This window comes from Neofelis nebulosa, chromosome 7 (genome assembly GCF_028018385.1).
Source record: "Neofelis nebulosa isolate mNeoNeb1 chromosome 7, mNeoNeb1.pri, whole genome shotgun sequence".
NCBI classification, from domain to species: domain Eukaryota; kingdom Metazoa; phylum Chordata; class Mammalia; order Carnivora; family Felidae; genus Neofelis; species Neofelis nebulosa.
In genome coordinates this window covers 109,385,785-109,393,006 of record NC_080788.1, presented here as the reverse complement: position 1 = coordinate 109,393,006, position 7,222 = coordinate 109,385,785, and the positions used below count along the sequence as shown (strand labels likewise).

The 7,222-nt window shown below is 34.5% G+C and overlaps 1 protein-coding gene across 1 annotated transcript in view; it reads right to left on the bottom strand.

Moving 5' to 3' along the window:
* The window catches only part of HIF1A (hypoxia inducible factor 1 subunit alpha), a 42,109-nt gene that overhangs the window by 23,647 nt on the left and 11,240 nt on the right, over positions 1-7,222 (bottom strand). The gene's annotated exons all lie outside the window — the stretch shown is intronic.

The following is a 7,222-nucleotide window of genomic DNA, read 5'->3' as shown; positions in this document are numbered from 1 at the left end:
TGGGGAACAGAGAGGAAGAGAGAGAATCCCAAGCAGGCTCCACACTGTCAATGTGCAGCCTGACACGGGGCTCGAACTCACGGGCCGTGACATCATGACCTGAACCAAAATCAAGAGTCAGACGCTTAACCAACTGAGCCACCCAGGCACCCCAATGCTGTATAATTTTTAAAAAACATGAAAATAAATTAGACTCTGAGGCTACCATGAAAATTCAATAATGTCAACAGTCTGCAACTTCATTTTTTATGTGCATTAGAACTGCCTCACTGTTCTCGTTAACTTTTAATGAATGTTTAAATTTGAACTTAGAATGTAAAATAATAATAGTTTTCAAAATCTATTTTATACACATACCAGAGTTTCTAGGGGAGAGAGATCCAATATGTCCCTATTGGCTCTAGCATCTAACTTTCCTCTCTTTCCCCTCTGAATTGGCAGGTGAGAGGAAGGGATGATAGTGGAAATCAGATTACTATCTGGTTCAAGTAAAGCCAGCAAAAAAAGTGTGATGACCAATTGACCTGAATATTAGTTCAAATGTCACAATTAGTCCAGGTGATCAGAATTTTATCAACAACTTTCATCACACTTACTAGGCTTCTTTTGTTAATTACTCAACCAAATTAAAGCTACCAACAAATGAATATCCAAATTTTTACTCCTAAAAAATTTAAATCCTTTTATTACCTGCCATATGCTTTTAAAGGGTATCTGATCTAGCTAACCATGGTGATTACACCTTTAGAAACACTTGTATTGTCCAGAACTCTGAAGACAATATTGTTAAAGATGTGGCAACTAAATTTATAAGACAAATCCATAAGAAATGTGAGCCTGGATAAAACATTTATAGCATAATATACTTAAGCAGTGAAGACTAGGAGAGTAAGAATTTGAGCATGAGCCAGAATTCTGGAAGAAAAATAAGCCTCAATAAAACAAGTAACAGGGTATTTCAAGAGTTGACAAACCTAAATTAGATGAAGGTGATGAAAATCATTGTGTCCTATATTACATAATCTATCTAGACATAAAGCAATCAGGAGACCTATAATAAAGATTTAATATAGGAATTTATAAGATGTTCTTCACACATGTGACTATGGGGGCTCTTAAAACATTTCTTAGCTTAAAGCTATAACCAACAAAGTTCTTATGAGTTTCACCATCAGCACAGCTCAGCTTCTTGTCTACTCAGAAGAAGGCTCTTTTTATCAGGTCATACCCCACAGAATTAAAGTACTAGCCAAGAAATTATTTCGGGCAAACCACAGCATCTGGGTGGGTCCCACAGAGATGAATCCTGTACTATTTATTTACTTACTACTTAGATTGCAAAATAAAAGTTTTTGTAGATCAGAAGAAAATGGGCAGATTTTCTGCATGCAAATGAGGTACTGTATTTCTCTAAATTATCAATTCCATCTTTGTTGTTTTTAATTAAGTACAAATCAAGTAAAGTTCTGCACTGACATGTCTGTATAAAGTGCTATTTCACATCTTAGTAGAAATCAGTTAAGAGTATAGTAAAAAATCTATCTTTTCAATAGTTTGCTTACCATCTCTATGACTGTTTTAGGACTAACATTTGAGGAAAATAGCAAAATAAGTTGATCTTTGTGGTACTGTAGTTTTCACACACTTAATATTTCATCACTATTTAACATACAGCACTGGACAAGAAGCTAACTAAATTATATCTGAAATTATTTTGTATAGAAAATACACTTAGGAAAATGAGCCGCTGTCACTAACCTTCTTGTATACAAAGTTGAATGGCAATAGCCATTTTACAGAGAATGCTTAGTATTCTTTAGATTAACAAGGACACAAAATAATTGCAGATATTTTAATTCATCTTTTTGTTGTCTAATTATAAAAGAAAAGCCTATTAACATTCCTGATTATAAATACATGTGACTTTAAGACCTGAAGTTAGAGCCAATCATTCAAAACGTTAAGAAGTGATTCATCCTATTTTTCTTTTTTTTTTTTCTTTTTACTTTTTTCTTTTTTAATGTTTACTTATTGTTTGAGAGACAGAGACAGGGCATGAACTGGGGAGGGGACAGAGAGGTGGGGCAGTCACAGATTCTGAAGCAGGCTCCAGGCTCCGAGCTGTCAGCACAGAGCTGGATGTGGGGCTCAAACTCATGAGCCACGAGATCATGACCTGAGCTGAAGTTGGATGCTTAACCGACTGAGCCACCTAGGCACCCTGTTTCATCCTATTTCTAATAAAGTTAATGTATACATTTTTTTTAAAAAAGTCTCTCAAATCTATTATTTGCTGCTTTAAAAACTCTTTCTGGCTTTGAAGGTACAAGTTGTTGTTTTCCACTTCTTATGTTGGTATTTCTACAGGACAGAACTTCTGAAGTGAAATTCCATGATCTAAAAGGATGTGGCATTTATTTTATTTATTTTTTTAATTTTTTTAACGTTTATTTATTTTTGAGACAGAGAGAGACAGAGCATGAACAGGGGAGGGGCACAGAGAGAGGGAGACACAGAATCTGAAACAGGCTCCAGGCTCTGAGCTGTCAGCACAGAGCCCGATGCGGGGCTCAAACCCACGGACCGTGAGATCATGACCTGAGCCGAAGTCAGACGCTTAACCAACCAAGCCACCCAGGCACCCCAAGGATGTGGCATTTAAATGTACCTTTCCAAAAAGGTCTGTAACTATTTTTGTCTCTGCAAATTCATGAATGTGTTTATCTATTTCTCCACGCACTCTGCTGTAATATATAGATTATGGGTCTTTTTTACCTTTTTAATTTTTGTGAAGCTGATAGGTGAAAAATTGTACATCTCACTGTTTTAACTGCCCTGCACTTCTTAAAATCTCAGGCCAGAGGAAATTCCAAGGAAATTTTCATGTTCTTAGTTGGCATTTTGGCCTGCAGCTTTAATCCAAACTCCTATACAAGGTGATTATACTATGTACACAGTGGTACTCTAAAAATTTCTCATCAATTAACTTAATTTTTATTATCATCACCATGTTACAAATAAGGAACCTGGTTAAATAACTTACCCAAGTTTATAGAGTTAATAAGTGGCACAGCTTTATTCAAACTCAAGCAGTCTGGCTCTAAAAACTATGCTGTTAACAACAGACTATGCTACCTCTCAGAAATTCAATTCTAATTACTAAGGTAAGTATACATATATCCAGGCATTATAAAGTTCAAAATTTGTCTACACATCTCCCAAGACATAAAGGAGAGGTAGAGGGGTTGGCTCTGGAATTTAGGACTTGACTCTAAGCCATTCAGAAGCACTCATGGGCAGGCTCTTTCCTGGTATCCGCTTATAAATCCAAAATCCTAATTCAAAAGCACCTACAATGGCGATGCTCTGGGCTCCACTGTCCACCAGCTCTTCAAAGCAATACAGCCTTTAGTGGATACTGCCAACACTAAGGGGAGAGAATCAGAGGATAGTAATTCAATCTACCTCATATAATCCCACCAGACTGTACTCAAACATCTCAGCTCACTATTGCTGGTGTTTTATTTGCTCCACATCTGGATCCCCAAAGTAAAACCAATCTGCATACTCACTTCAAAGCTGGCTAAGCATAAGCCAATTGCCAAGATACCTAATCATACAAAGTAACGTAAGAGAAAAAAGACAAAGAAAATCTTCCCCTTCTACCATTTATTGAGCACTAAATGTGTATCAGGCACTATGTTAAACACTTTCATGTATTAGCTCAGTTCATGAAAACAACTCTATAGAGAACCAAAACACAAGATGGGAAGTGGACTTCCTGAACCTCAGAATAACTTCTTTCATTCAAGAAATATTTGTTACATAAATATTTATTGAGCATTTACCATGCACTGTTCAAGTTATAAGGAATATAGTGACAAGCAGGATAGCCTCCCACTTAGCCTACTGTAGAAATAGTTACCTAGTGCTATATTTTCAAATGCTGGTCTAGGTGCATCATAATTATTTAGGGGCATTCAACATTCCAAACTTCTGGGCTCCACCTTCGTAAATTCTGATTCAGTAGATCTGAAGCAGGGCCCAAAATTCTGGGTTTGTAAAACTCCCAAGATGCATATGATATACAGTTAGATCTGGGAACCATTGACTGAACTATTTCATTATTACTGTGCTTTAATTTCACCCAAATATCTACCCAATTATCATTCCACAGTCAGAAATCTCATATTATGCCCTGCTTAAAATCCCATCAAATGTACACAGGACAAAATCTATTTTCTAAAGAAACCCTCCCTTAGCTAGTTCCCTGTCCATCTCTTCATCCTCATTATTCCCTATTCCTTTGGTCACACTGCAGTTACTCAAAAACATATTTCATTCCTTTCTCGCTCAGTCTCTCTCAGCCTGAGGTACCCTTCTCAGTATGTGACTTGGCAAATTTATGTGAGAAACTTTTAAGATTCAACCCAGCATTATTTTGTTTCTACTCTGTCTTCCAAAACTGTTCTTCTCCCCTAAATTTCACCACTCTGGTTATTTTGCTACATACACATGACCTTTGAACAGCACAGATCTGAAATGTGTAGATCCACTTATATACGGAATTTTTTTTGATAAATGCAATATAGTACTATAAATGTTATTTTCTCTTTATGATTTTCTTAACACCATTTTCTTTTCCCTAATTTGCTTTATTGTAAGAATACAGTATATAAAACATATATAAAATATGTGTTAAGAGTTATCGGTAAGGCTTCCAGTTAACAGTCAAGTTTTGAGGGGAAGGCAATTAGTCACATTTTTGGGGGAGTCAAAAGTAATATATACGTGGATTTTCAACTGTGCAGGGGGTCAGTGCCCCTAACCACCTGCATTGCTGAAGGGTTAACTGTACTTATCTTCCTCTACAATCCTCAAAGCTTTTTGGAGGCAGGAAACTAACTGCCTCATTCATCTTTACCTTTGTATTCTTAGTAGAGATGTGTGTAAGTTCCACTTGGCTTTAGTATTTAGCCCTAATCTATTTGACTTTGACTTCAGCCCATGGAAGGCTGACTACCCCACCCTTCAACATTTGTTTTAGGATCCCTGAATATGTGCTTCATCAGTGCTCCCATAATCCTACACGTTATGATCATAATTAAACAGAATAATAATGTTAGTACTATGAACAAAGCATACAATTTGGATTTACCATGATTATATGGATATGCACTTTCAAGTGTAAGTAAGCATTTGGTGGGTATACTAGATGTAAGTTAGAAAAGCTACTGATTTAAAAAAAAAAAAATCACCTAGCAGCATAACAGTGAGTGGCACCAATACTATATCACCAAAGAGAGAGCAAGTGATGCCACCAGAGAAGAGATCTGGAGGCAAAGGGAGAAGGTAGAGAAACTAGAATACCAATTTATTAAAAAGAAGCTAAAGATTTAAGATTATTTCCTTTATCACTCTAATCTATACTCTAATGTCTTTTACTTTTTATTCCTAAACTGATGTGGTCAGGTAAATGCATGAGTTGTAGTTAATGCTATTAATCAATTAAATCAACACCTTTATAATTATGTCTTCCTGGCATAGCTAGAAACACAAGATTTGACTGTTTTCTAAAATCGTTTTCAAGAAGTGTTGTAATTTTCATGATAAGACATGAAAATTTTTATTAAGTTGATTTCTAATCTTATTGGCTTTTTTTTTCAAGAGGAGGTTACCCCTAGACAAGCAGATCTATTACTTCGAGTATTCTTACGATTAATAAGATTTGTTGTTCTATTTTCTACCTGGTAATTGCTGCAAAACCCTAATACTTCAAACAGATAATGTTTAAAAATATATATCCTTACTTAATGGAAAAAAAACTGCAAACAGTGACATTTAAAATTAAACATGAATTACATTTTCAGGACAGCTAGTTATTATTTATAACTATTTTCTCCAGGAAAATGTCTTCTAACTTCTAATAAACTTAAAAATGAACCTTTAGGATATTCATGTTAAAGAATATTATTCATTTATTCAACAAGTATTTCTTAGTCATCTCCATTGAGCCATATACTGTTCTCAGCAAGACTGATTAACAAAACAGACCATGTTACTTGTCCCATGGAGCTTACATTCTAGGACAAATATACCATTATGTTTCTTGTCTTTATCCAGTAGCAGTTAGTAGGTCAATCCCTAACTGACACATTTGCCCTAGGAAAAATCTTTCCATAAAATCAAATAACAAAAATTTAAGACACAAGACAAAAGTCTACAAAAATTAATCTGTGCTTACAGAAGATGTTACAGTATAGTATTGTGAAGAGGGTATACAACAAAATTTGAATATGAATCCATTTCTCTCTGTGTACAATACCTGTGTACATATGTAAATCAGTATGTATGTATGTACACATGTACATACAGACATGTAACTTACAAATGCTTAGATAAAACCTGAAAAACACAATATACAGTTAGCAAATTCATAGTTTCAAGATGGCAAGATCACAGAATATTTTGTACTTCAAAATTCATCAGTGAACTGATACTATTATGTACCTGCATTTGTCAGAAAAGTCTGAAAGAAGTAGTCATCTAACGTTTCAATTTGTTTTCCAGAAAGACTAATTAGAAAGGAGTTAAATGTTTCCTTCATTTTGGAAATGAAGCAGGAACGATCATATTTCTTTCAGAGAAACGGAAAGTGGTGACTGAGTAAGCAATATAATTTAATATTTTCAGTCTCTCGTTCTCATCTAATTATTGGCTTTTAAATTTAGCATTTCATAATTAATCTGAAATTATAAAATCAAGTGAAATGGTTTCTAAAGAAAAATACTCAGTATACATACACTTATTTGAGTTTTGAAAGGAACTTAAATTTCTTGGTTTAAGTGTTTACTATCTTACTAGCTTGGCAATATCTTGGAAATATCCACAATTAGGGAAAAGATAGATTATTCTCCTTCCAATAACCTCACAGAAATGCTTAATACTCGATTTTCTAATGCTGCAGTAAAATAAACAGGGAAGAAAGATTTACGGTTTTAAATTCAGGGTACATTCTGAAAAAAAAATCTATATCACATGTGAGGTAGCATTAATGTGAAAATGTTCTATTTATACATTAAATAAACTTATTAATTAGCTAACATATTTACATCTGTTGACAATATTATGTACTAAAGTTCTGTCTGTAAAAGGAATATGCTTTTGTTTTTAGATTATTCCTAACTAGTGATTTACATCATCTCTCTCCTGGTTCAGAATT